Below are 6702 nucleotides of genomic sequence, written 5' to 3'. Positions count from 1 at the left end.
TCATTGTGAATACTGTACTGCTATCACCTAGTCGGGAAAAGTGATGATTATCCGACATACGCTAGCCAATTGGCACTCCCATCTGAGTTGCACGTGCGTATTGCGTTTAGTACCGAATTTGGCGGCGGTCGCGATTGTTTGTGCTCTGGATGGATTCCTTCCGGAGGGGAGCCGCCGGCCTCCGATTGTTTAACGTCACTAGTTATTTATTCACGGTAGTTCTTGAACTCACGTATCAATATCTAGTGACGTTAAAACAATCGGCGGCCGGCAGCTCCCTCCGGGAGGAATCCGTCGGGAGCACAAACAGTCGCGACCACCTATTTACCTATGTGCACCATCATGGCGATGGTGCACATAGGTAAATTTTTGCCATTTAATTAATATAGTTAATACTTAGTTTTAAAAGATTACATGTTCTTTTTAAAATACTTTGAAATAATTCACAAAAAGTAAATATTTCTAAATGAAATAAGTGGAGATTTTTAATCAAATTAAAATGTCGCACACAATTTAAAATTCGGTACTAAACGCGATACGCACTCAACGCGATACAATCGGCAACTCGGAGTGTCGATTGGCTAGCGTATGTCCAATGATCACTGCTCAACGTATTATTATCACTTTGCCCGACTAGGTGATAGCAGTATTCATAACGACCGGTCAATTTGATAAATTAATATCACACTGCGCGCCTTCTTTGTCATTACGAATAATGCCTGTTAATCACTTTGTTCATAACATATACACTTGATTACTGCCACAATGATATAGCGCGTCTATTTCGCGCTACATCATCAATGCGACCGGTAGCACGTGCGTCCAGTCGAAAGTGTTACGCAGTGAAAACTACGTAAGTACAGTAAAAACTGCTTAGGCGACCACTTGCATTCGACGGGCACCTGTCAAAACGAGCAAAAATTTCTGGCACGGAATAGTTTATACGTAGAGTCTTCGTATCAGTTATTTGTATTAAACGACTACCTGTGTAACGCGGGCATCGCTTTTTGGTCCGAAACAACGTACAACTGTAATAAGCGACCACTTTCCGCGTCTAAACTCTTGTTCGAACACACTTCGGGCACTTCTCCCACCCTCGAAATTAGGTGTAGGTGTTAATGAATTTGTCTAGCAACAAAGGAAATTCATTTCACTTTGTTCGAAATTGTCCGAGAAATGAAAGAAATGCAAAGCGCTGTCGTTAAAAGATCGGGTTATCAGAGAAAGTGAAAATGGTTTATTACAGCGACAATTGCCGCGAAGTTTAACTGTGGGAAAACGAAATTTATTTTACCGTAGACGGGACCACTTTTTGAAGGAACCGTGGGTGGTCGCCATAGACAGGTTTTACTGTATTTGGTTTTCCACATCTAAAAACTTGGGTATTTTCATTTCTGAATAATACTTTGTCTAATATTTTTTCTCTAAAACTCGCTATTTACGAGGATATACTTCCCACGTAGTCTACAGGCTTACTGATAATGTTCTTAAAATGGGTTTTACCACATACCAGTATATTTTTGAAATTTACGAACGATGATAATCGGGTGTAACAATTACTGTAGCGGGTTCTTTTATAAACCGGGCAACGCCAAGTGTAACAAGCTAGTTGTTTATAAAATAGCAAAAAGCTTAATTTTGAGGGATGTGATGAGGGTTTTTTATAAATTGTAAATGCTAATAACTGTAAAATCTTCATTCAATCCGAGATACGAGGCGTGGAATCTGTTTCTCCCCGCTCCCTTGACCCGTAACCATCAAAATAGCATTAATGCCCCTTACGAACAATCTACAATGCCAAGTTTTGTTTGGCTCCAAATTTACCCCATCCTGTGATATTAAACAAAATAAACACTAATACACACACACATCCATGAAATTTTTTCCCTTTCTTTTTACTTTTTTGAATTTAGGATATCTCGGGACACGGAGATATGCAAAATACTCGGAGGGTCAAATTTGACACGATTGCAATACTTTCCCTTCTTACGCAGACTATAGAGAAAGTAAAATTAAAGTTTTATTTGTTGAATATTTATCAAGTTTTGTTTGAATAAAAGTTAGGCAATGTAAAGAGAATTCGCACTAATGCAGTAGTGTGCTGCAGTTTTTATGATATTAATACACACATCTTTGAAATCAATTAATTATTTTAAACCCTGCCCCGCGCGTACTAAGAGGCCTTTTTTCTCTAATCCTGGTTCGACCAGCACCACGGTGCAACTGCTTATGGGCGAAAACGTTCGGCCTATTGGAGACGTAAAAAATTTCACGAGGTTCCCGATTCGATTTTCAAAATGCCCTCGGCCATCTACCGTTAAAACATATTAGTGCAGTGTTCACAATCACTGACAGCGGACGGCTGCAGTTCACTATGAATTATTAACAGTTCGTGAATATTACATCCCAAGAAACTGTTTGAACCCTAAATTTTAAGAAAGATTAAAGCGAAACATTTTACAAAACAGGTGATATTGAGGTAAAAGTATCAGCAAACGTCGATACCGATGTCTACCAGTAAATTTATATGATTTAATTAGTACTACAATTTGAAATAAAAGTTCATTATCATTATTATTACTACTACTTCTATTTCACTAAAATTACAAACAGGTTGAATAATTAAAAACAGGGATCGATAGGTCCACGAACTCGTATATTGGTCATTTTTGTCACGTTTCTATAATAGTTAACCGTCAACCACATAAAAATTCTACACGCGAAACCTTCAATTCATTCTGGCATTGTAGTGATCGTGACGATAAAAATTCTACTCAAACATTCGAAGAAAACAATTGTCGTTGGATCACTGCGTTTTATAAAAAAATTTTGCGGGTCAACAAGTTATCATATTTTTCGGTACACGTAAATTTTCGAAACGTATTTGTTAATTCGAGAATATCTTCGTTCGGTTAGCAACAAATAAAAGAAAAGCATTCGGCACGAATAAAGGATCGGACGAGACAGAAAAAAGAGATTTTTCTGCAGAAGAACATATTGATCTTCCCGAGTTCAAGAAGGTAAAATCGAATAGAATTGAGAAGGGAGCCTGTATTTGTAATTTGTAATTTAAATTATTAGAAATTAATAACTTTTACATTATGATTTTTTTTAAAATTTTGACTCCTCTGCCGAAGTAAAGCTGACTTTTTTAAACCGTATCCATCGAGGATTCGGACAATCCTACAATGGGGTCGGTGGATAACGAAGAACGGGGTTCGATATATTCGGGATGGACAATCCACGAAAGATCCTTTGGGTTCTTCTCTGCCATTTGATCCCGTGTCCTCCGGAGCGGCGGGCCGAAGCTTTACCCCACACGCGAAGACAACCCGGACAACTGACAACTAAATACGATGAGTTTCCCGTGAAAAAGTCCTCCGAGAAACACCTCCTGGCAGATCGCCCTCGTATTATTGTCTTATCTCGTACAACAATAGAATTGGGCCACAACAACGCGTGGCCGGGTCAGCTAGTTTCTTATAAATTATTTTCTCTAAACGATAATGAGATAATTTCGTCTTTTACTTTTCCGGCTGTTATGTATGCATAACAAGGGAAGGTATAGGAACCGTATCAAATTTGACCTACAGAGTTTTTTTGCAAATCTCCAGAATCCAAAAATGTCAAAGACTATAGCAAAAAATTCGGTGAATATGTATGTATGTATGTGTTGGCGTCTGTTTCGTATATATCTCAGAAAGGGGTAAAGATTAAGAAACGAAATTTGACACTGTGGACTGTATATGAGGGATATTGATGATATTAAATTTTGGTGGTGAAAGGTGGGGAGATAGAGGAGGTTCGTGTATTTCGAGAGGTGTAAGGCTTAATGAAGATTTTATTGCTTATTAACATTTACATTTATTTAAAAATCTCACCCTTATCGTCAAAATTCAGCTTTTTGGCATTTTATAGTAAATAAAAATATAAAACATTTTATAACAAAATCTGATAACAGATGGCGTCACACACAATTTTATTTTTGTTTAATAACAACAACGTTTTTTTTAAATTAAAACTCGTAACAGCCGGGAAAGTTACGCAACTTTCGTTGCTAGATTCTTTTTGTTATGTATTATACAAAATCAAACCCAACTTGATGGTAACAACCAAAACAATATATCAAGAAATAATCCAAATTAGATATACTTTGTCTTTTTTTTAACTGTTTCCGCCTGTGGACACTAAGACGGCGTTTTTTTTTTCAAGCTTATCGTGGGCAGAACCTTGAAAAAACCCACAACAACGGTGAGTTGAGAAAAAGGGATGCACATATCCACTTCCGAAAATTCCCTAGGGGTTTTAGAGTTTTTTCGACCCATCCAGGTTCGAAGTCGAGATACTAGAGAAGTGGGCTGACACCTTAACCGTAAGAGACATACGGCCGGCAATACGTATTAACCAAGTTAATGGAATGTTTATTATTTTTCAGTTTTATGAAAAAGATAAAAAAAAGGCATTGTGTTAAGAGATAAACGATACTTTAAGAATTTTATCAACAAAAAATAAACTTATCCGAAGCATTTCGACTTCAGTAGGTAGACGAATAACAAACTTCACAAACTTTTCTTGATAAATTGAAATTACTAAATAGATAAGTAAGTTGAATTAGATGTGGTCTTCTTTATTGTTTGAAGTTTGAAAATTAAAGACTGTAAAATAGGAATATAACGAAACTATTTTTTAATATTTAAAAATTCGCCGACAAAGATAAATAATTGCAAAATTTTTAAAAATCTCATTCGGAATATATCAGATAATTTAGAAATGTGTTTAACAGCTATTATAAGGAAAATGGAAATAGATATGGGGATATCTTTTACATTACAAAACCTGTCGATTTTCTATTGCGAAACAATTGCTAAATTTCAAAAATTATTTTAAAATTTTTGTTTGTATTTGTCCTTTTTATCTTTCCGAAGGTCGAGCGATAGCAATTCTACAAAAGACGTTATCGAATCATTTAACAATTTCAATTATTAAGCCGCATACAACTTAACCGCTCTGGAGAACAAGAAACGAATCCAAACGAGTGGATAAACTCCGGGAATTTTTGGGGGATGGTTCTGGATACCGTCCATCGCCATTCCGAGTCTCCATTCTGGGCCTGGCCGAAGTCGCGATAGGCGTGATTGAAAAGGAACTCTTTGTGCCCACAGGATAGAAAGAGTAAAAAAAACCCATTAAAGGTTCTATGAAGTTCATAATGGGCGGTCGAGACGTACGAGGGACGGATCGCCCATTAAAAATTTTGGGGTTGCTCGTCCGAATTTGAGTCTAGAATAGCGGGATGACGCCTTTACCGCCTGGGCTATCTGGTCGTCGCGATTAAAAGATCCAATGAAATTGCGATTTAGTGTTTCCACGGCTAGTTTGATTAGCATAAGATTTGATATAATTATAAATACTAAATTAAATTTATCGCATGATTTTATTTCGACATCTAAATCTGTTAAAACTGTTTTTGGCAGCATTTTAACTGATGAAGTCTTTCAAACATGGTAAATCAATTGTTCCAGAGTTTATGAATCAAGCTGTAATGATTGGTTAATGGAAAAAGGCAACGCAACAGATGAACAATATGCTAGGAAATGGGTAACTGTCCCCTATATAGGATCCCTGTGTTTAACCTAATTACGGGTTAAACACGTGAAGAAAATCCGGAAAACTCTACACAGCCAGTCCGTTGGTGAAGCGCAAACCCACAACTAACTTACCAATGTTCGGTGGTTTTATCCACCGAGCCACAATAAAATTTAAAATTTTACTTTGATGTAAATTTGTAAATATTTTTCGTTTTAGTAAGTGGATGTCTAAATTATCTTAGGTCTTTTTCTTATTTTCTTAATGAATGGGGAAAATTCATTGCCATTGAGATTATTTAAAACACGTGTATCATCCGATCCATCATCAGCAGCAATATTTCTCGTTGGCTTCATCGTACATATATTCAATATTGGATATTTCACGTTTATCGCCTATTTCGTTGTTTTATTTGAACTTTGTACGGGACATCTCCAACTGCCAAGTGAATGCCCTGGGCAAGCCAAGTTACTGTTCTGCATACGTTTTGCCGCATACTTTCATGCACACGAATTGATCCAATGTTATATCGATAAAAGATGCCATTGTCCAAATGGAAATTTATATTAAATAGCCCTTATTTTTATAAAAATTCGCTTATTAAGACAAATAACGTTTTTCCTTCAAGCATTTCCCCATCTTTTAGACGTCAGTATCTATAATATTAGTAGCCTGATGGCCGAGGCGGTGAAGGCCTTGGTCTACTGCTCTAGGGAACCCCGAAACCAATCCATCGGTAGATAAACCTCAGGAATTTTACTTTATCATTTATCATCACTGTTCTAATATGTTTCGGTCAGAGCTGTCAATGTACCAAATTACAAATATTACTAAGGATTCTGCAGGGCTGGATGTTGAAGGGTTGCAGCGGATGCGAGGCACCCAGGTACCAAGCTGTATATAGGGCCCCAGAAAAATGGAAATAAATGAAAACGGAAAGAAAGTGAAAATATCAAATGAAGTTAATTGACTACAATTACTGTAAAGCGGAGCAACTCCAGACACCAGCGGGCGGCACATTATCAGCGCGACATTTTTCCAAAGCATAATTTTATAAAAAAATAAAGAAATTAAAATAAAAATTTGACACGAAAACAGTCAGGTTTCGGGCACTAA

The sequence above is a fragment of the Centruroides vittatus genome, unplaced genomic scaffold (genome assembly GCF_030686945.1).
Source record: "Centruroides vittatus isolate TY-2023 unplaced genomic scaffold, ASM3068694v2 contig_1159, whole genome shotgun sequence".
Lineage (NCBI taxonomy): Eukaryota > Metazoa > Arthropoda > Arachnida > Scorpiones > Buthidae > Centruroides > Centruroides vittatus.
This window is presented reverse-complemented; position numbering follows the sequence as displayed.